The sequence below is a fragment of the Megalops cyprinoides genome, chromosome 20 (genome assembly GCF_013368585.1).
Source record: "Megalops cyprinoides isolate fMegCyp1 chromosome 20, fMegCyp1.pri, whole genome shotgun sequence".
NCBI classification, from domain to species: Eukaryota; Metazoa; Chordata; class Actinopteri; order Elopiformes; family Megalopidae; genus Megalops; species Megalops cyprinoides.
In genome coordinates, this window is record NC_050602.1 from 8,584,308 (window position 1) to 8,609,325 (window position 25,018).

Below are 25,018 nucleotides of genomic sequence, written 5' to 3' on the forward strand. Positions count from 1 at the left end.
TGTGTGCGCCTTTGTTTACATATGTTTATAGGGAATTCACAGGCTAGACAGATCACGTCTAATCTAGTGTGTCTAGTGTGTAAGCTGGAAGAAAAATGCAAATTCCATGCAATTACAAGGCGAAGCTTGTAGTTTTAAATAATGAGATTTTAAATAATGTATGAAATACTGATTTATTTTAAGATATTCACATTGAGTAATGAATATGCAAACTCTGCAGCCCTAATAAATTAAATTATGGCCAGCACCCTCATTCCTTGTAAGAACCTGGTTAATATGTCATTACAGTGACATGTTTTGCAGCACTCTGCTGAACATTAAATGTAACAGTTTTTGCTTAAGAGATGCTTTTATTCAGAACAACCTGGCTTACAATTTTTATGTTTTTTGCATTTGTTCGGGAGGATATGTAGTGATACGGTTCAGGTATTTTGCCCAAGGGCCCAGAACCAGCTTTGGGTTTCCAACATTGCGCTTTACCACTACACCACACTGCAAAGTTCTAAAGGCCCCGTGGGTGGGTGTACTTTGTTTATTTGCAGTTGGACCTTTTGTCAATGAGTGAGTAACGTGAGGAATTAAGGTGTTTCAAGAGAAACATACCCAGACATAAGAGGGTTACAGGTGAGAGTAATTGGTTGTTTTTTCCCACTCCCGGGAAAACATCATTCTCTTGCATTTGCACCTGACCACCTCTTCATGCCATGCATATTTGTTTTTTTAAAAAAAAATCAGCCGAAATGAGTACGAACTTTGATTCTCATGTACGCCAGCAGGCCTTAATAACATTTAGATGCATAATTGATGTCCACTGTAATTAGATCTGCCCATGACCTCTGCCTGAGGTCTACATATGAATCTCTGTCTGCTGCTTCAACAGATGGGGGATATCTCCCAGGTTTGCTCATGGGTGTGCTGTGATTTGACATCAGAAGGCATACATGTGAATATGAATGATATCCTCTTGAGAAGGATTGAGTGCAGCTACTGCTGCTACTACTACTAATAAGAACAATAATCATAAAAACCTACAATATCCTTGATACCCAAGTGTGTGAAACCTTTTGGCAGTAATTGAATAAGAAATGCATGCGTATTGCGGGGTCTGGGGTGGGAAGGTTTATTAATTTAGTCCTGGCTCGTTTATTGTAAGTCCAGAGAGGGATTTTTAGGCCCAAAATCTGCTTCAGTTTTATGGTACCTCTTACTGTAGGCATAATAGCCCCTCTCCATCCTAATACACCCACCCACTTCCTTTTTTAAGTGATAAAGTTACATTTCAGCCTCAGCATCCTCACAAACATGTCTGAAATTTTTGAATGAGTCCAACAGGGGCCATTGTATGGGCTGAGTGGAAGGATTAAGCCTCCAAGAAGGCTGTGTTAGACTGTGAGGAGACCTAATCCTTCTTGTTCCTGTATTGCTTTATTCAAGGATTTAACAGAGAAAGGTATTAGCGTTAAGGTAAAAAGCAGGAAATTAAAACTTCATGCCAATAGGGGGCAGCATATACATTGCCACACAAAGGCAGGGCTGTGCTGATCACACTTACAAAAAAAACTTATTTGCTTTGATGGCCATACTTCTCCAAAAACAAAAAAAATGTGAGACTCAAATTTTTCAACATCATAGTCTCAAATTGGGGTCAGAAAAGAAAAGTGTGCTTATGTTCCCCTGGCATTAGAGGTCTGGGGTTGAGGTCGGTCTGCCTTTTGCAAAATGTGAACCTGCTACACTATATTATCCTAGTTTGTACCTCAGTGTGCCCCAGGATCACATGTAGCTCTGAGGCAGGTGAGAACAAACAGCACATTTGTGATAGGTCTAATAGGATGATGCTTTCACAGCAAATCAATATTGATATTGATACAAGACACCCTAGAGAGACCTAGGTTGGACTGTAACTCTACAAGAAGCACCCTGGACTGCCTCTGTCGTGCACGATTCATACACCTGCAAATCCTAATGACAAACAATACTAATATCTAGGCTGCACAAGCATAAATAGGTAGTTTTATTGGCTGACTACAGGAATAAGTAATCCTTTGTTGAGCAGGATTTGGTGTTGAAATCACACATCTTCCGTAGACTGCACCAGCAGAGAATTAATACAGGGAAAGAAAAGGAAAGGCTTAAGATTGCTGTTCTGCGTGTAACAAATATAACTGGATCAAAGAGTAGAATCTTAAGTGTTTCAGCATAAAAAAAGACAGTAGGGGTAATGGTTTATGTAGAGCCAGTACAAATGTGATTATGGCTTAAATCTGCTGACTGGCCTTTATTCACCAATGGGATTCTCACCGGGAAGAGAGCACTGATAAATCTGTGATGGGCGTGCAGCTCTTAAACGTCATGAAGTGAATAATGGGAACAATATGTCCCCACGCGGTCCTCCTGAGAGGCCGAATTATGAGGGTTTTCATAAATGAGTCTGAGTTTATTCAATCAGAGTGTAGGTTTCTACAGATTTTTAAATGAGAAACGAGCAGAGACGTTTTCATGTTCATTCTTCATCCCCTGTTATCAGGCACCGCTTTGCCTCGTGCCAGTGTCTTAGGATAATTTTACAGCAATAAGGAGACCCTAGCATTAATAGGGCATTAATATTCATTATCTCTGCTGATCCAGTACCAATGTCTTGATGATCTGAAATTCACATTAAAAGAAACCAGTAGGAAGCCAGTCTTCTGAGATCAACTGAGATGGATAGAGATGATGTGGTATATGTCACATGCTGAGGACAGATTCATCGAGATGTGCATTCAAGAAATAAAGCCTAATCCAGAAGGCTCTGCAATGGTTGCATGAGAATGGTGATTGATGCCAATGCAGCGCATTTAGCCTGTGCTGGTTACTGTGAGGCTACAGCTGTAGGCTTCCTAGCCTTGCAGGCAACTCAACAATCAAACTTTATTTGTCAGAGCAAATTTTTACAAGGGAAATTGAACATAGAGGAATAGTGTGTTGTCCAAAGGGAATCTAAAAACCAGAAAACCCAAGGCCAATTAGAGAAAAAATATGCCTAGGACCCAAGGTAAAGGCTGTCGAGAGACTCCTGGAAAACAGTGGAAATGTTACCAGTGTGATAATCATACCTTGTTAACAATGTCTGCTTTCAGGAATGCATAATAAAATGTGATCTTTATTCTGACCTTTTGTTCAGGACAAAACAAAGTGCCCCTGCAGAAAAGTGCCACTGTGTCAGTCCTGTGACAGTCCACGATGTATGAAATTGCTGTGACACACCCAGTACCCGCTCGACCTTGTGTAGTTTCTGAGGGGTGTGTGCTCATATTCACAGCCCACACAGCCAAGCCAGTTACACAACTGCCAATGCACCGTGTAATTGGCTCATCAACATAATCAACCCATTGACTGTGGTTTGGAAATTGCTTCTTCCATGCTACTGACTCCTTACAGAAGCCACCTAAACGCTTTGGTATATGCATGTACTCAGTAAATGCTGTAACAGATGCATCATTTGCCTGACTAACGTAATAATATTGAAATATAGGGGTAACATCAGATGACAACTGTTCACGTTTGTTGGATAATGGGGCGTATTATGCCATGATTATCAACCGGCTGCATAGTTGGAAGTGATGCTCTGGGACCTTCCATTACACAGTACAGGTTTAAAGATTTGACCCTATGAACTTTAAGTACATTGTTAAGAAGGATGTTATAAAATTTTAAACCCTGATGGTACAATGCTTGCTTGAGTAAAACTATAACTTTGGTAAAATGATATTCAGGTATGTTATAAAATTTTAAACCCTGATGGTACAATGCTTGCTTGAGTAAAACTATAACTTTGGTAAAATGATATTCAGGTATGTTCATCAGGAATGGATTGAAAGTAAACAGCAGTCATACATGCATAAATGTACATGGAATGTTCTTAAAATATAGCATGCCCTGTAAATTAACTACATACATGGAATGTTCTTAAAATATAGCATGCCCTGTAAATTAACTGTAGTAATCCAACTGCAGTACTAAAGTTTATCTACTGTGTAAGTACTGCTCAGTTTTAAGCTTGTGATAGACTGCAATGTCCCTTATAACTAAGTGGAAACCATTTCTCAATACGTATGTTGCAGTGGCTGAAAATTGTAGGTTCCTAATGTGACAAGTCTACTAAAATTGGGGTTGTCACAAGGTTTCACAGTTATGTGACAAGAATACATTACTGTATTGAAAGGCAATTGGAACTGGAAGCTGTAGAAGCTTGAAACCTGGCATATACGGTTCAAACAGAGCCGAGTCTCTGACTGGGTTCCAAGGCTGTATTTTTATCTCTTGTAGTACTTTAATGTTTTGGCTCATTTTCTTCAGTAGTGTGCCATTTCAACACTGTACTGTAACTCCAAGAACATGAAACATTTGCAATTCCTTTGTAAAACCATGATACAAATACAATGGGTTTATATTGGTGCATTAATAAAACTTTTTCTGTTCATTAGCTCATATGTGCCCTAGATTGTGGCACAATGGTGTTAATCAGATCCAAAAATAAAAGCAATAAACATTATTTATGATTTCCACATGAGAGAGCTAGTGAGAGCTAGTTCAGATCAAAAAACATTATGTTTAACTTCCACATTTTACATGTGGAAGTTAAACATCATGGTTTTTGATCTGAACTAGCTCTCACCTGTAGTTTGCATGCAACTAATATGTTAAACTTGAATGGTGAATTTTATGAGTTCCTCTTTGGTAAGACACCGCAAAACATGAACAGATTACACAAAGTCATCTCTGATGCTTTTCAAATCACGTGCACAGATGCAGCTGGCTTTAGCAATTTATTGAGCTTATGAACAAAGACATTTGAAATGCAGGAAACAACACCTCTTGTTACCGAGGGAACAAACCTGCCATTAACTTCGGCGCAGGAGCAAAGCGAGTGGCCCTCTCCTATCATGCGCGCAGGCATGGTGGAACACAACAAAAATGCATTTAGCTGCTTAGCTAAAGAGGACTGCACTCACAACAGCAAAAATGTACATGTTCTGCTTCCAGTGCCCAAAAAAAAAAAACATTTTTTGAGGCATATACTGCAAGTGATATAAAAAACTTTTAATGAAAACATAAACCTTACACATGCGAGTGACAAGTGCACTGAGCGCAGTTATTCCTATGAGTATACTTTTCATTTTTACATGGCAGACGTACAGCTGTCATGAGGTTAAGATAATACAAGTCACAAAGTCGTTCAATGGACTGCAACAGGAATAATTGCTTTTCTAATTGTGATATGGAAATTCAAATTGTACGAATCCTGGACAGATGCTGCAATAAATCTTCATTTGCTGCTAAATGGAAAAACTACAAATAAGAAAATAAGTGACATGTCTTTTTAAAATTTTTTTAAATACCGCTTTCATTTTAGATGACAGACACTAAAAAAGATCCATTTAAAACACCATTTTTTTGTTTAATGTGGGTTAACATTAATTTCATCTTACCCTTTGATAACTGTCAAAGTATTTAGTCAGCCCTGATTGTGTAAATGAATTCAAAACGTTTTTGAAGAGCATTTTTAATTTAGGGTTAGATTCAAACCCAGCACCTTGACAAACTTAAGTTTAACTTAACATTTCACATGTGGAAAAAACATATCAGAAACAACTGAGTGGTTGCCTTTAACTCCATTATTGATGTGAACTTTTCACATATTGCCACTATGGTGCTTGAATATAACCTTTCAAACTTTTTTTGAACCCCTAAAAGCTGAAGGATCATTTTGCCTTCAAGAGAGGATTTCTCAATTGTTGGGTTGCCATGTATGTTCTCAGCTTGAGCTGCACATTACATGTGCCTGCAGTTTCTTGGGGTAAATGTTTGGGTGAGTGCAGAGTGTGGGCTGACTGCAACTCAACCTCCAAATATCAGCCCAACCTAGTGAAACCAAATGTCTGTCACAAACAGCATTTTAGTCATACAAACAGCATTTTAGTCATTTTCCACCCTTGCTTTGCACCCTTAACTGAACACTCACATCCAGTCAATAGTACCTCTTCTCAACTGAGTCAAGTCATTTTGTCAATCCTTATCCTTAGTGGCTGTTTTCAAGCAGGAATGAAATTCAGAGGTGCAGATGGTCTCCTCGGAGCTGACATCAGACTGCTGTCGTTTGCACAAAGAAGAAAAATGTTTGCCCTTCATGTTCATTCATCTCCATGATCAAACATTAACAAAAATTTTCTTTAAGGTATGAATAAATGTTACCCTTACACTTGGCTGGATTTATAAGTAACTTCATGGTATTCAAATTTAGCAATAATTAACACAGAGCTAGCTGCTTCGCTATCTAGTGAACGAATGTCATGCTAAGCTATTTTATTTAGCTTGCTGGTCACGTATTGTGAGGACAGCTTGTTCCTCTCTTTTTTCTTTCAGAGGGATAAGTAAAGGAGCAGGGTTTTTCACCACCACCTTGATGGCGCATGGGGAAATGCTGTGTAGGCGGCGCAGTTACAAATTTCCAGAGCTGGTTCAAGTTCACAGCAGGCCATACCTCCATCGTACTCTTTGTCCTTGTGGAGCCCGGGATGGTGGGGGGGCCGGAGCAGCTCGCCCTGCAGGCCCGGGGGACGAGTCGGCGGAGGGGGCGGGATGGGGACTCTGCAGTCCTGAGGGAGGAAGCGTGTGAGACCATAGGTTCCCCAGGCACAAGTCTGTATGCTCACACACACACAAGGGAGGTGGCTACCCATAAAACACAGGTTTGCAGTTAGATAATTACATAACATTATGTGCTTGGCACACAACTTTATCCAGGGTAACTTGCATAGCTTACATATCATCTATTCACACAGCTGGATATTTACTGATGCCATTCAGATTAATAAACTTAGACATGGGGTGCAAGAACAACCTTTGGGTTACAACACCTGCTCTGTACCACTACCCCACACTGGTGCCAATAGTTAACATAATGTAATTCAACATGACTGAAAAATTGCTCACACTTTCATCAAAGCCAGCTTACTTAAGCCAGCTTACTTTGCAACTTATGTCCTCAGTGGAATCTTTACTTCCTGCCATGGCACTGCATTACACCCTCAGACAGCACATTATAGTACAGTTGTTGTAGAATTGAAAGGCCCCCCTTACCTGGCTGGGGCCAGGCTCGGAGACACAGGGCATAGCGCTGGGGTAGAGGCGGGGGTAAACCAGTGGAGGGTCGCCGAAGAGCCCAGGCCGGGGTACAGGTCCCAGCGGCGGGGGTGGCGGCGGCATGTTCACTACGATGGCCTGGCACCCATAGCTGTTGGGGCAGGAGAACAGCTTAGCCCCTACACTTTAGGAGTCAGCATGACACAGCACCTCATGCAGAGGGAGCTATGGATATGTATAGATTGACTAAAAAAATGTAAAAAAAAAAATAATATGAGAGATTAAAGTCTGAAAACAGAATGTGTACAAAATTACACTGTATGAATTTTGGCACATGTGGTGACGCTCACTCAGGCAAGCCTGGCTGGTGTATTTGGAATGCACTGGTGAAAGGGTTAAAAGGGAATGGCATGGTCATCAGCTCTCCAGAGTACAGGTCCCGCTGTGCGACCGCCGCAATGACATCATCGGTAGGGTAGTGCAGCGCACCTGGGAAAAAAAACGGACAGAAAGAAAGGGATGTCTCCTGCTGCATTTTTTCTCAGGTCCATCTTTAAGCCCTCAAGCCGTCAGCAAAGGTGCTCATATTGTAACATAACAAACCATCAAACACCACAGCATGAGGGAGTGAGGGGCGAAGGGGTCGTAAAATGGGTTACTTTGGAATGCACATCGCCAATCCACTGCTGTCGTGATGACAGGACATGTCTAGCTAGATATTTGAGAATTGCTGTTCCAGAGATATTAATCCAAGAATGTATGAACTGACAGAAATGTACAGTAACACCTTGTGTATTGCTAGTCTTACACCAAAAATCTACATTCACTGCCAACAGTTATCCATTGAATCAAAAAGCAAAGGCTCTTGAGTGATTATCCTCAATAACTGTCTACTACTGTACTGCACTACACTGGCCTTCATTGTTGACTGATTTATCATTCATGTGTAAGCCATGGTTATGCTTTTTTTTTAAATCAACACTTAAACCTGAAACCGTCCCTTACTTATTTGAGCAATAACGTTCATTTAAGTTTTACGTATACCATTCTCCATATTAATATTGATTCACATTAAAATGGCTCAAGGCCCTGTTCACCTGTGAGAAAATGGAGACGAGGAAGAACATTCACAGACTAACATATACGTAACACAGGAGTTAGTAGTGTGTTCATTTTCAATATCTTTTATTAGTAGAATGAAAGAAGTACCATTAAAAATACCATTAGAAGAAACAATTGAACTCTTAATGTTGCACTCGGGTGTATTTGAAGTGGTGGCTTGTAATCAATGCTAACAGAATACAGCTTGCATTTGAAGTTGCTTGTGTATTCTAAACACTCACCATGATACACTGTTATTACACATAATTTTACAACACTGCTAAATGGAGAACGCTTAAGTGCTGTGTTAGTGGCACTATTAGTAAGATTACAGGTGGCATCTACACCAAAGTGTCCTACTTGATGTTTGGTGTGTATAAATAATTTTCAGTAATTAAGTTACAAACAAAATGAATGGTCACCCATAATGAACCATGAGCTGGGGTGGGATTATCCCTCTCTTGCAGTACCGTCTTCTAACCACAACCTACTGTGCATTTGCATAGTAAGAGGCCCATGTGAAAATCTGCGCTACTCAACTGTAACATTTCCTTTTGACAATCACTTATATTCTGAGATTGTACGTGTGCACAGAACCATGACCATTCTTTGCACACGGATGGTAGATCAATAGCACCCTAGATTACTCATGTCTGTTATTACGATCACTGATACCAAAATTATGTCAAGATACATTAAACTATCTGACTAACACTACTGCACTATTCTGAAGCAAACCTACCCCATGCTGCCAAAAGTATTTTGAGTAACTTGGTCCACTGTTTTTCGTCTTACTATGAAGCAGACTATGGGCTTTTTGTGTCACATCAAAGTCTCCAATACCGAAAAGTAACAGGATGCCAAACATTTTCAATTTATGAATATACTACGGTTGAAAAAGTACACTCCAAACGTGATATGACTTCGCTTGTTTATAAATCGCTTTTATCTTCAGCACCTTTTAAAGTCCAAACTGGCATCATTGTCATAAACATAACCATCTTGTGGCCAATTACAACACATATAGATTGGATAATTTTATGTAGTTAAATTATAACATTACCTTTACTACTACTAATCATCTTCTTTTTGTTCCCTTGACTGCTTGACAGCAGTTATTTAAAGACAGAACCACTTTTAGTATTGTTAGCATTTTATTGACTGTCCAGGAATTTATGCTTAAAACTTGTAAAGTCTTAAAGACTTCACTCTGTTTAAGACGGACAAAAAACAGCACCAAGATAACTAAGGATATATTGTGAGGCCCAAACTGAATTAAGACAATTTTTGTGAAACGGTAGATATATTTTTGCAAATATGAGTAAGTAGTTAGTACTTATGAATAGTTGGGCGTTTTTGTTTGCTTAAACTGTTTTGTGTTGATATTAGAAAATGGTAACCTATTTCATAGTTATCGCTATTACATACCTAACTATAGTGACGTGCCTAGCCTTAGTTATTGGGCTATAGCCCCGGGTCTTTTTTCATTAGCCCTTGGTCTCTTCTCAATGCCAAATTATTATTGTCCTATGTATTATGTGCATTAAGAATGCAAAAATATACACCCACGAAGAATGCTGACGGAGACGAGTCTGTAAAATGTAATTGCAACCTAACTACCCCATCTTTTCCCGTCCCCTAAAAGAAAAATCTGAGCCCGCTCGCGAGACGGTGCTTCGCACAACACGGCGACATAGCAAAAATAAGAAAGGTGATATTAACATTACAAGATATAACGTTATAGCTATACATCAAAAATATCGACGACGTGATGATATTTGTCTTTTAACTTTGAACTGATGAAACTTTCTCCTGTGCCCAGCCGGGCCGCGTTGACACGTTGGCTGTCGATATTATCTTGCTAATCTGGCCATCACACCACAGTCGAGCAGGTCTTCAAGCTTTCAAGAATTTAGGTAGCGTTATTACTTACCGAAATATCACTGTTCGGTACGTCCAAGCATGCAGTCCAAAGTCCAAAACTTTGTCTCATGAATGGCTTGATGAACTTGCAAAACGATACAAAATTCAATTGCAGTTGGGAGAACACGCGGTTTCTAGAATCTATCTGTCACGTAAAAACGATACAGGTTATTACAAACTGTGTACAAGCTACTGGGCCCTTCATGTCTCCATCTTAAAAAAACTGCTCAGGCTGCACTAACCAGATCGGCGTTCAAAGCGGTACAGTGTGCTCGATAACATGGATTACGGTGTCATCGATCGCTTTAAAAAAATGGATCAAAGACGCTACGCCTTGTCCCAGGCCTGTCCTAAATCTATAGTAAATCAGGAAGGATAGTTTCTTGTGATAGTATGTTCCCTAGGAACATGGTGGAAATGTAAATGTTTTATATGCACTGGAGTATAACATGTTTGTGTTCGTTTATGTGTGACGACGAACCTGTTATGTTTAGCAACATTTAGCCCACTGTCACTACCAGAACAATGATGGAAGTGAATTCCTTCTGTTCAATGAAATCAAGGAGAAAACTCGAGCAAACGTCCTTTAGTACTTTTTAACATTAATGCTGTTAAAAAGTGCTTTATAATGAAAATGCCGTAATAACTAAACCATTATAACTATAACACTCTGGCATTTGCATTATTCACATGTTACGTAATAATATCACGTATACGTATAATATATGTATCCGCTTTTAAAACTAAGATTACATTCTGTGTTTGCAATGTCTAGACACGCCCCTGACTACTTATAGCAATCTATAGGTTACTAAATTAACCAAAAATAGTATTGGAGTTTGGTTTGCTGTAATGTGTCAATAAGCAGTGAGCTAAGTTGCTAAATTAGTGTAAAACAAAAACAAGACGTCTGTTACCTAGCTTGATATCCCACTACTGCCTGTAATATTATAGCTGGCTAACTAGCTATAAAATTCACACATTGATGTTGCAAAAGTATTGACAGTGGTTAAGCATTGCTAACTTGCTAGACTTACTAGTGAAACATGGCCTATGTCTACCAGACCTACCCAAAATAATTAAATAGCCAGTTAGATGACTAACTCATTTTAATTTCGTCAGGTAAATAGATTCCGCGTGACAAAAAGACAATATGCCAAGCTCCTTTGCCTTTCTTAGCCCTTAGCCTGTAACCGCTAGTATAATTGTAAATAATGTTAACTACTTTATGTTGCTATTAACTATGATCACTCTCAGAAAAAGCTTTTAGAGTGATCGTATTCTCTGGGCTCAACAAGAGTATTCATTAGATGGAAAGTTAATTAGATCGTTGACTTACTTCTGTTCATTAGTAAGGCGTTGTCTTGCATTCCATTCCACGGGGCAGGGCCGCCATATCGCACGCTTTCCCTGGTCGTCTCTATTCCCGCGGCACTAGCCCCAGGAATCACCGTAGGCTGGGGAATTTGGTCACGTAAATCCATGGTTTTCGGTGCACTTTCGTTTACCGACTTCACGGGAACCAGAGCTGCGTACATTTTACCCTCTGGTTCTGTTTTTCGAGGTGGCATCTTTATCACGCTTTCCGTCCTTGCACTGGGAGTAGGCGGGCGTCCCGCTGTGGAAGCAGGGCAGGTCATGGTGTCCTTGTCGTGCTTGTTCATTGAATCGCTCATAATATTGACGTAGCGTACACCGCCACTGGCTTGTGGCTGCGCCTCTCTGTGGCCAACGCTCGGCAAAGACTCGTCTTCTTCGTTTTTCCCCAAACGTCTCTGCATTGCCATTATTCGCGTTCTCTCTGTAATAAGTGAACACTTCCAACAATCGCAAAGAGAGAACGGACACATGCCCGCGTGTCCCTTCAGTTGCACAATGAATCCATGATTCCTACATCTTGCACATTTCGGGTGACGTGCAATTTTGCCAATAGGCGACTGACCAAAAGATTTCCCCGGTTTTGAAATCTTTGACATTTTACTGCCGACTTTTCTCTACCTAAACATGTATTGAGTGTTGAGATGGCTACCCAGTTGTCTATAACTGTCTCGACAAGGTTATCAGAAATCGTGTTCTGGATAAGCAGTCGTTAGTGTTGTAAAATTCCAGTCGTCACGTGACAATAAAGTTGTTACATTTCAGTGGTGGGAAAACCAGCCAAGAACATTTCCCACTGGGTTAATTAATGGAATGTATCTTATACAACGAAGCATTTTCTCTCACTCTGCTTAAATAGCGTGATCTGATCAAATTGCTAAAGCAAAAGCTATCTTTGACAGGCTACAATTGCAGGGGAAAATGTCATGACAATAAATAGAAAGTAAATTTAAAGTAGGCCCTGTCTGGCTACACATCCCGTGCACTGCATTTCACATTAGAATAATTGCAATTCTGTTATGTTTATAATGATTATTTTGTGCACTGCATGTCAAAAATGCAACCCTGTTAACATTCCGAAAAGAAAAAAAAAACAACAGTTTCCCATTGGTAGTTGGAAGAGAGAGATTGATGTTCATTTGTATTGTATGCTGTTGACCTTTAACCACTCTGGCATTCAGAGTGTCATACAAATAAACACAACTACAAATACCCAAAAGGTGGAAGAAGTAAAAGCGATTGTCAAGAAAGTTTCAAATGTACCGCTATCCCAAGACAGATTGCTCGATTTGTGCCTTCGACCACTCTGCGAAGTTGGGAGAGGCGGGAAATACCTCGTGTGAAGACCGGGTATTGTCGAGATCCGTTGCCTGTTCTTAACTGGGCCTTTCATCTTCAGGCCCCGTGCTCACGTGTGTTAAGAGGGAAAGAACAACCTGATTTATGAGTCTGGCCCTCAGATCCCACCAGTGTGTCAGAGCTCCACAGAATGCTGTGCCCGGTCTACAATTTTCACGTTCCATCTGTCGATCAAAACTTATGCACCACAGCGGCCTGTTACTGAATTGCAACAGAGTGTTTTGTGCTACACAAAGAGAGCAAAATGACTGTAAAAGAAAATAAAAATGGCTAAGCTACGAGCCAGGACTAGATAATTCCAAAAAGAGTAAAAGACATGCAAGAATGGGATCGGCAGATAGCACAACAGATAAAACACCACGATAATTATAATAAATGATTGCAATAAAAGAAATAAAAAAGGACTAAAATGAAAGATGGTTTATCATTGGCACCATAATATATGTACAATGAGACAGAGTGAATGGAATGATAAATGACAGCAGCAGTGAAACCCAACTAAATGTTAATGGTGATAAAAACTCCTTTTAAAGCCCACTTAAAATATACACATGGAGCTTTGAGCCTCTGCTTTAGACTCATTTGCCTCATTCCCCTCACACACCAAAATGTATGAACTCTTAAGAGAGGTCAAAGGCCTGCCCACCTCTGCACTTATGCACCTCTTTGGCTCCCAAGCTCGTGCTGCAAATCACACGATCTTCAGAGCTCCTCCATAAAAGAAGAATGCCGACTGGGAGAGCCGAGACCCTTATTTTAATCTGTCAGAGAAAATGGATTCCGACAGTTTAGCGCCTGGTACGCATTTGTCCTCTGTGAGCGGCCTTAGCCTGCCTTGAGATGAATGCCCGGTCCTCAGTCAGTCAGTGTGTTGAATCTCAGAGTGTGAAATCAAAAGAACGTCAGGGAAGCTCAGAAGTCACATCCAAGGGCACTCACCAACTTTTCAGTTCTGGAACTTTAAAAGTAAAAAAGTCACATTTTAAGGGAATTCTTGTTGAATTCATAGCATCAAAGCATCTGGTTTCCATTACAGCCAGGCTCTTAATTAGCCAATAAAATTTATATGCTGATAAGGTACTTTCATTTTCATTCTACTCTATCTTCATTTACTTTGCACTAAAATGAATACAAAATGAAATTTACATTTAAATAAATAAAAATCTGAAATAGTCACTGAACAAGAACTGTATCCTATTATATTTTTGCTTCCAACTTTTCATTGACTTCATAAACTCAGCTTTCTCTTGGATGCACAACAATTGTAACAGTTTATAAATGTAAAATGTACAAATCACAGAAGTATTCATTTGGTTCTGTAGCTGACTTTGGAAACTGTCAAAACAAATATAGTTGCAGAAGGCATAGCATTGTTGTGTGATTACATGAAAATCAGTCTCTGATTTGTCCTTGCTCATCAGACACTAGAGACAAGAGAGGTGCAAGGATTGCAGCCCAAAGGACCATAGCTCTGTGTCCTTTTTAGGGGAAATTTACAGTGCAAATGTGTTTATAGCTATAGGGGGAAAGTCACAGTGAAAATGTGTTTGTACTGGTGTGCTCCTGGTTCAGAGAGAATTGACTGTAAATATTTTGTGATTGTTTGCTGACTCACTTTATCATTGGTAGGTCTTACATGCAGTGCCGAATGAGGTGGTTGATATAGTGTGTTACCGATTATCTGTAATGCGTTTACACCAATACGTGAGACAATGCGTAGGCCAGTTCTAGATCATTGCTCTTTAGGGAGACGTCTGTAGTCGAGCAGTGAAACACTTCACTGATATAACATTATGGTGAACCAATGGGCAATTTTTAAAAAATTCTAGGAACTATTTTTTCCATTACTCAAAATGTGCATTACATATGACACAAGCCAATTGACCTAAATATTCTGATATAGCTACCAGCTAGCTAATTAGCTTGCTACCCAGTTTTCTGAAGCTTTGAATGAAGAAAAACATGGCCTCTGGCTTATATGGTGCAAATTAATGACTTACATTGTGCAAATGTGAAAAATTGCATGGAGTTCACTGTAAGAGCAAGCACAGGCATGTTAACACTAGTGAGGCAGACAGGGCAGGTCACTGCAGTGAAGTATTGGTGGTAGCAATTAGCTATCTATACTCGTTATTGGAGGAGAAACACTTAAAGAGATGTCACGTCTGGAGGTAATTTACGTTAATCATATCAGCTAAACCATGTGCTAGGTCTAGGATATGTGGAAGTGGAAAATTGTTGACCTTAAATTACCCCGTGTGGCTATGTTTTGTTTTTCAGTGAGTTTCTATTATCTATAAGCTCATTACTGCCCATCTAGCAGGTGCTGATGAGCTGGCAGAGTGCCTGGGTTGTTTAATCCTGATTTCGAAAAAAAATGTCTTAGTTAAAGGTCACACAATTCAGTATTCCCTGGATTCCCTGAACAGTTCACCCTGAATTCACTTAAATGGAAGTTTTTTTTTTTTTGTTCCAAAACAGTTTGGCAATCACCAGTTCATGAAAAAAGGTTAATTTCCATTGACAAAAAAAAAAAAAATTGCATTTATTAGTAAGTACCATTTCAAAACTGATCATTTGTTATTTTCATTCATTTTAAAAGGAATTATGGTGGATTTGGAATGAAACCAACATAGTGCGGATCTATAAGCTTTTTTGTTATTGTGCAACATGCAGCGCAAGTTTTGTTTTTTGCTTTTTCCTTTTTTGTTTTAAAAATGTTATGTTGGCAACTGACATAATTGTAATGCAAAGAATGGAGCTCAGGGGAAAGCTTCGCTTCCATTCTTATAGGAAGTGCTGCTAAGGCAGTGCATCCAGATGCTGAAGAACTGAGTTATGCTGTGTATTCAATATTGAGATGCTTACCTTATCACCAGTAATGCTAGTTACTTCAAAAGAGTCATTCATGGTGTATGATGGTATCTAAATCCATCATTTTAAAAGCTGGTTCAAAATGAGTTTGACACAGATAACTGCTATTCTTACTTTGGAAATTTGTGTCCTTATTTCCCAAAACATCAATTATGCTCAGAGAGGTTTTGTGATATTTATTTAAATGCATCAGAGAGCCACAGAGGAAGTCTAATGGGGGACTGTCAGTAATTCATGTTTAAATCATGCTTTCCTAAAAAAAAAAAAAAAAAGTTCTAAAATGAAGCCTGTGAGGCCGAAGGCACACACACTGTCTGACATCTATAGTTTCTTCAATGACACTGTATAGGATGTTGCTAAAACAGAACAAAGGAATCCAGTAGCTCCCCAAGCAGTGTGTGAAACTCCATGTGCACAAGCTTTAGAGGCAGCGCTGAATGGAATAGGCGGATGGGTGACCAGAACTCGCTGGAGGTAAATTGTATATGTTTGCCATGCTTCAGCATTCACCATTCCTTCCATTAAATCTACTCATGAATTAAATTAGGCCTCATTTCAGAACATGCGCCCCAAATAAATGGATGATGGACGCAGCATGGGTAAAGGAACAAATGAGCAAATCTATAGATACATAAATATACTCAATCATTTGAGCCAGTCTGCAGCTGTGGGGAAATGAGAAATTTATTTGCATAAAAATGTGCGGTTCCGCAAGATTAGGTTTTAATTGTTGTCTCTGAATGGTCCCGATAATAATGTCAGTAGCCCCTGTTCAGGTGGAATGCACTGGAGTTTATTATGAGCTGTAACTCCTTTAGCAAGCATGAGCCAAGCTTTGTAAGACCGCCATACAGAGTAGTCTTTCATCTGTGTTGTGGACTTTTCATGTGTCCTTCCTCCCAAATTGAATAATGTCATATATTCCAAAGACAAATATGGCTGAAACGGTTCATTTGTTGGGAAAAGAAAAGAATAACATCTCTTGTGCTATCTTCTGCTCAAGACAATAGGTTTTTAAAGCAACACTTTAACATGTCCTGCAAGGACAAAACAATGGCGGGAGCAGAGAACATCTGCTGAAAATATAGCGGAATTTATCTGGCCATTTAAAACATTTTTCAACTCATGATGCTCCTGAATAATACATGGGGATTTCCTGATTCCCTCTGGGTGGAAAGGAATGGCTTAAAAGCAAAGATCTGAAGGATGAAAATGTACAGCAGCGTTGAATTCGATAGATCAGACATTGCCCTCAACGTTTTCATTAGCCAGGATAGTGCACCGGAACTCTGGGATATCTCGCCGTTCTTATTTCTCTCCCTCTGTGGCAGTATATTTCTCGTAGTGCTGTCAGCGTCCCCTCGGAGGAAACAGGGAAGCAGCGCTTTCATCCTGCCTGGCCGTCGATCTGCTCCGCCCTCTTCAATCCAGGACTCTCGGTTTGCCGAGGGCACTTTGAGCTGAGTGTCATCATTAAAAGGATTCGCTTTGCCCTGGCGGCTGGGAGCGCTAAGGATTGTGATTTGGGTGGATGGCTCCAGGCACTGGGACAAATTTCTCAAGGAAGAGTTCACCCCCTGGTTGTTTACCAGAGGCTAGGGTGGAAGTGATGAGCATCGTCCCCTTGACAAGCAGTCTGTCCACATAGGTCATAGGTCATCTCGCACAGGGCTGTTTTTTACATTCCCCTTTTCCTCCAGTAACTAACAGGCAGACAGGCAGAGTTTCTACCTCTATCGAAAAGACTGGGTACTTTCGTGGGCTGTAGGTATTCAGTTCTTGCTGGAGCTGGAGCCTCAGATTCTCCCAGGTTACCAGTAAGTTCTGCTTTCTTTTTCCCCGTTGGTCTTTGCATAACTCTTTGGAAATGTTAGTTGATTTTCCCTTTACATTGACACACTGTATTGGCCATAGTTTGCAGACATGCATAAAGTAGTCCTTACTAGTGCCCTATTTGCTTCCAGGCTATGTCCATTTTGCACACATGCACAGCCCATTGCAAGGCTAAAATGCTGTGGGTCCCCACCCAGATGCATACATGCCTAATATGACAATTAACTACACTGTTGGCTCTGGGCATACATGAATTAAGTCTATAAACTTTTTTTAAGCATACATCAGCAATGACTCATTCAATTTATATGTGGCATATTTCTCAAACTTGACCACAGCACAAAGTCTCTTGCCATTTGGCCTGAAAGCCCTGTCATTGCCTACAACCACTAGTCTTATTGTTGTGCTTGAAAAAATGTCTTACATTATGTGTGAGATGCAAGGATGCAAGGATCTTTTTCTAATTAATCTCAGATGCTTCAAATGGCCATGCAACACTGAATGTGCAGAGCTTGAAGGATTATAATAGTGAAGAGATGCACACTGTGGAAAGAAAACAAGAACTTACTTAACAAATGCAATGTCTAAGATTACTGTCAGAAAATGTGGTCTTGTTTGAAATTGTTTCAAGTCTCTGCCTTCAAATTGGAGGACACTTGCAGATGAAGCTATTATCTTTTCTGTCTGAGTATCTTAATAACATAAAAAAGTGAAAACATCATGCAGTGGCATGGTGGTATCATGCACACTGAGCAATTCTGTTTAATCGCTCCAGTACCATATTCTTACATCATATTCTTTCCATGGTCATCTTTCATTTTCTACATTTAAATGATTCCAGTGCCCCTTAAAAGCTTAAAATAAGCACCCATTGCACTGACATTCAAAAGCCCCAGAGTTAAAATCAGCTGTGCTCTTTAATTAAATTTTCCACCTTAAATGATTGTTTATCTAACATTTAAAACGGAATGTAGAACCACTTTGTAAATTTGCCCAGAGGATGTTGTAATCAAATTTTCTGTGTGATAATAACAGATAGCAAAGTGGACTTTCACTTCCTTATTCTCGTTCAGCTAATAAAAATGTTTGGTAGCTGCTCTCTCCACTGCGTATCAAATGCATTTTCAATAAGCATTACTCACACTAAGTAAATCGGGAATTGGGAAAATGGATTTGTGTTATGCAGACAGTTTTAGACCGATTAAAACCGGAGGCTGTTTTTCTGTGCCTGTTTATATTTATATATATATATATATATATTTATTATATTTGCCCAGGATTTGTTCTGTAAACAGAGAGTTGTGGGTTTGAAATGTAGGCGGACCATGACGCAATACCTGCCACATGGCTTAAGTCATGAAGAAAAAGCTGGTGCTACTGTTTTCAGTCACTAAGTATGTAAATTTGAGCCCGATTAAGAATCCATTCATTCAACGATTCCATTTTTTTGACTGAATTTGTAATGGTTATTTGTGAACAATGTGACATTGCTCTGTTTAATGCGATTAAGATTAATGTATAACATTTTTCAAGAATTTAAGCAAAAACTGATCTAATGCATTTTTTTTTTTTGCTTTGTTCTTATGAGTTAATATGGAGGGCACTGTATATTGATTAACTTTATACAAATGTTCTCAATATTCCACAAATTCCTATCACTTTTGAGGTCAAAGGCCAAGGTCACAGAGGCCCTTAACATGTTTTTATTCTCATTTCCAGCCTTTAATATGAAAATAAAAAGAGAAGCCAGCACTCAAGTGATGGACAGGACACATTCATGTTTAATAAACATTAGCCTTAGAGCGAGGATGCTCACGTTAAAGTCAATCATGCATTCTGCCTCCAGTGCATTTCAGAGGTTCACTGAGCCAATGCAGAGGTCAGTCAAGGGTAGTGTGAAGCTTCCGTGACCAGTGGTCACTCACTGTGTGCATTTAGAGCTGTCCTCAGAGGGTCAAAATTATGCCTCTGCACCACAGGAGTGATGAAAGCTAATGAACCCTGGCCAGTGTGAACATCGCCGCTTGGTTGGGCCCAGCCCTTTGGACAACCACATCATCGCAACCTGTCTGCTGCCTGTAAAATAGCACAGTGCTGCAGCCTCTGTGAGCTCAGAGGAACGATCAATGTCACACGTTAGAACCTGTGCGCCATCCCTGTGATGGATCTGAGTAATCACGATTGGGTTGCTCTCATTCCAGCAGACTGGTTAAATAAAGGGTTCCCCCGTAACCTATGCATCAAACCGCTATCCCATGGTGAAGCTCAGAATCAATATCAGTGGAAATCCCACGATTCACACCAATGACATATTATTTTGTTTAGATGTAGACATCATGTAGTATTTTTTTCTCATGCCTTGTAGAGGAAGTGACAGCAAATTGGGTTTAAGCATTGGATGATGTGAGTTGGGAATTAAAATGGGGTCATTGATAATCTACCCCCCACACAAGCACACAAACACACACACACAGCTGGAGGAAGTACATTTGAATAGTGGGAGTCTGTGGCTGGGGTGGATGAGAAAACGTCCATCTGCGGTACTAAGTAGTGTAGGTAACCTACAATTAGTACTACTCCAGCAGCAGGAATCAGTGAAGGGTCCAAAAGGAATGATCTTCTCACACATAGGGCTGAGGACCTGACTGGCTGTCTGTTCAGACCGGTGGGAAAGATGGCACAGCATCCCTGAGCAGCCTCCTGACCAAGCCCACATAATGCATACATGAATTAGTATTCATGGAAGGCATGGGCTGCTAATGTGGCTAGGGCCTCCCCTGAGTGTGTGGTAATGTATGGAACATGCAAAACTATGTTAACTGGTAGCCATGGAAGTCTTTCAAAAGAAGCTGTCTCAGCATTACATATCAAATATGTTTTTAAGCTGCTATAAATATGACAAATTTTCAATTTTCCTGTTAATATGCATTTGTATGTTTACCTGTTTACTTACTCAGGGTAAAAAAGTAGCCTATGGATGGTTAGAAAGTAAGATATTCAGAAGTGTTTCAAAAGCATAACAGTTGCACCAATGAAAGGAACAGAAAAATCTTAAAAGTGATTATTTTACATCAATGTATTTTTGGTCTAGGATGTGCACAATAACGGTAACAAGTGTAACCCTGTAACTGGTTCATTAAACTGTGATTTAACTGTGATTTAAAACTGATAAAAGGATGAAACCAAATGAGTCTGTTGCTACGTAAATGTGTTGTTTCATTTGTAAAATAAGTGGGTCTTATAATTCATCATCCATAGTTTTACCTGTACTTTGAATACTTCATATCATATGCACAAAATAAAGACATTGGGATGAAGTTGGTGTGCTTTTAGTACCCTAAGCAAGATCTAATGAGAAACGATTCCTGACTGTTAGAAAATGTTTAATCATTTTATAATAAATCCAAACAATACAAATTGTGAAACCACTGTTTTCTTTGAAACCGTTATCAGTAAAACATTATGAAGCTTACGAAAGTCATATCAGATGTAAAAGATGATATTTTTTCTCAACTATTCATAGGCGTTTTTTTTTTTTTTTTTACTGGTGTCATGTAAATTCAGTCGAACTTAAGTGAAGCAGAGAGGAGAACATGCGCCTTTTGTCACATTGAGTCAATCGACACAAATTTCGCCTGTGATTCCACTTTAGGGTGGATTGAGCACATGAAAGGAATAGAACAATGACATTAATTTTGATGATTAATAGCATTCAGCATAAAAAACCCCTTACAGAATGCAGTATGCAGACAGATACATATATTGGCTGTCGCATTAGATTAATGATGTTTAAACAAATCAGAATTCTGTTCTAGTTTGGAATGATCCAAGTTGTTTGGTATGCACAAAGCCCATTTGGTGTTGGCAAAGCCTGCTTCATTTTAACTGCATTTTCGTGCTTATTTGGTCTTTTTTATTGAACACATTTGAGTTCTGAGGCAACATTCAATGAATTTCAGATTGCATTTACTAATCAAAAGTTTGTAGCAGTAAATGTCAATATAAACTTTTTCATGTCTGCTGAATACATGCAATGGTCCCACAAACAGTCTATAGTAGTTAGCACTGCATAATGCTGGAAAGCATGCAGTGGACCCATGTACATTACCATAAGAGTTAGCAAAGCGGTGTGTGGGTGAAAGCCTTATCAGAACATATCAGAGTCAAATGGGCTGTGTTTTTTTTTTAATTTTTTAATGTGCTTTGTATTTGCATTTCATTAATGCATTTTTTCAGCCATTTGTCTGCTCCTGTACCTTTGCTTGAAACATTATTTTGCAGGTGTAATTCAAAGTACTAACAAAAAAAGGAGACAGGTGAGATTGATTGGACTGCTCTGAGTGAACTGCTCTGATAAATGGGTCCCAGCTTATCGCATCTCTTGATAACAAAAGTCCCAAACTCTCAGCCATTGTTCACCTTCAACTGCAGTCTGGAGCTCTACACTTAAATAATGGTCTCCTTAAAAACATATACTATATACATATACTGTACCCTATGCTCTGGGGTGTGTGTGGTCTTTCCCCTCCGTGCTGGCGCTCTCATTAGCCGTGCGCATGTGAAATTAAAAGGAGGGGTGATGAGGGGGGCACGGCGTGTCTGCGCTGCTACGAGAGACACGTGTAACAGTGTTTGGGAGTCCCCCGCCTCGTGTATTATTGAGCGCGGCAAAGTTGTGGAGCCTGTTAAGGATGTGCGGCGCTCTCAGCAGGCTGGATCCGCCTCCCAGAGCGGCTGGCCTTGGACATTAGCATGCGCGTTCATCTCTCTTGACCTTGGGCTCTGTTTAGATTCGGGCCTGTCAGCAACAGGCCTGCAGGGCAGATGCTGGGAGGGTGATGACCCGAAGGCAGGGATCCAGGGCCAGCTGTATCTGGCAGCACTCATTTGGTCACCTTTGCCTTTGCGGGAGCCCGTGTGCTTAAGCCGTTACCTTCCCTGCCAGACCACTTCAGCTACAGAAAAGGAGAGATTGAGAGAGAAAGAGAGAGAGTGTGTCTGTGAAGGCTTGATTTGGTTTTTCTGCAGGTGCAAGGTGAAAAGGACGCTTTCCTTTCGTGTGATCGCCGCGGACGGGATTTTCATGTGTTGTCAGGCTGCTCATCTTGCCGGCGGCTGCTGAGTCAGGCGTGCTCGGAGCCGACAGCAAAGTGCCCCGCTGTCGCCGTACATAAACACTGGAAACAGAAAATGCAGGTTCATGCTAATTCATGTGCCCATTTTTCATATGAAAGATTTACTGGGGGAAATTATGTGCAGTTCTGAATAAAGCAATCCATTCAATTTCCTTCTTAAAGCAGTGAGGAATATCACCGAGAAGCATACAATATGTGCATACAGTTCATAGGTTGAACTGAAGCGTATACTTGTATCGCTGATATATCTGAGGAACACTGATAAGGTAGTTCCCAGTGAGCAATGAGAGTTAAGCCTCTGCCAAAAGCAACCACTTGTTTTTACTTTCGTGCATCGATTGCAATATAGCAGATCAAGGCAGATCAAGAAAAAAAAGCGTAACGGAGCTGAGAGGATAATGTGTCGCTGTTACAGTTTGTCAAAACGAAAGGAAATTGCTCGTGCTGAGCCTGTGACGGATTTCTCCTACTTCGGGGAGGCAGAGATGGCTGATATATATCACATGATCACATGCCGTCACGCAGCCCACCCCCACCCTCCAGCGATAATCAGTGACACATCCTTTGTGGTTCAGCCATCGTTTGGATGTAACCTGCAGATATTCGGTCCCCTTCCGTCTTTGTTCAAACCACAGGCATGGATTTCGTCCATCGCTGCTCTATATCTGATACAAACACAAAGAGCCCAGGCCCTGATGAAAGGTACTGTATCTCAGCAACGCCATGTCTACATGGAACGAAAGGCATCAACCATCCACCTGCATTACGGGTACAGGCAAATGTAGCACCTGACGTGTGCTGGTCACAAACCAGATGACGGCATTAGCAGACTGGTCTAGCTCGACAGACTGTGTGTGGCCCCCTCTTCTTAAGCGCCCACATTGATACGTGGAGGACTCTGCAGAGATGCTAGGAGCCAGATCCTGTTCGCAGGGATGCGAACACGAGCGCTGGAGATCGCAGCTGACATGACTGATGAATGTAAGGTGACCCTCCGCAAATTGACCCAGATGGGCAGAGGCCCCATTGGTCTCCGGCCAGTGCGATCAGTGCTTATTTTAAGCTGAGCAGATGCTCCGATGATGCCTGGTGTTATTACCCAAACACACACAAATGCAAGGGCTCTCCGTGCCATGAGCTTCTTGCACTTAGAGCGGCAGGGTTGCATTGCTGCAAGGGGAAGTGTTCTACAAAATAAGCAATTGCCTCCTTAAAAGGTTAAAGTGAAACCCTCTGCTCCCTGGCTCTTCAAAGCCTCGATTCTGTGCTTGTCCAGTTTACTCCCTCGGTGCAGTGAAGCCTGACATTCTCCTGACAGGTTATGAATTAGAGGTTTAGTGAGTAAGAGGGAAAACAGGAGCCGGGTTTATACTGAGGACATTCGTTTGATATTGTAAAAACTCCACCTGTGCTCAAGGGACTGTCACCAGCACCTCTCCCTAGTTGAGTGAAAAGGGGTCCAAATAATCCCTTGAAAGCAGTCCTTTTAATTGAATTGTTCCTGGCTTTGCCTTTGGAGAGTTGTAATGTCAGCATGACTTACATGTGCTGTTTTCTGAAGAATAAAACCATGCAAGCTTTGTGGCGCGTAATAAATGTTTCTATACACCCAATACACAATCTTATAGCAAAAGCTTTGCCCTGCTGTTTACATAAATATATTTAAAAATGTTACATATAGTAAAATAATTAAAATATTAAATAATATTTAAAAATAAAAATATTGTATTTAACTACATTTAACATGAAGTACTGTATATTTGAAGATATATTGAGAATTTAAGGGATATTGAGAATTCATTTTACATTTACAGTGTACACATGGTGGACACATAACCTGCGTAGCAGTGAATGACATGCAAGGTACATTAGTGCATGTAGGCCACATGAACAACAGCAAAAACACACAATAGAGAGAACAATAGGAAAGGGAGCAGGAGATGGAGGGGGAGATTTGACGATCACCCCAGCAGCATAACTGTCTGTTCCAGCTCCAATTGATCTGGGGGGGTGGACATTTTAGAGATTCGCATGGGGCTTTATGTCTACATAGCCAGCATTGGATTTGATTCCCTGGTGGGCCACTGTTGTGGTACCTGTGGGTAAGGCACTTACTTTGAATATCCTCAGTAAATATCAACTGTACAATTATTATCCAATGGATAATATTTACAAATTGAAAGTCATTCTGGATAAGGTTTGCCGCTAAGTAACTGTTATGTAATGTAATGAATCCTGTAAAATCATGACCTGCATTGTGAATTCAAGATGAGACCATATATTGGTTTGTT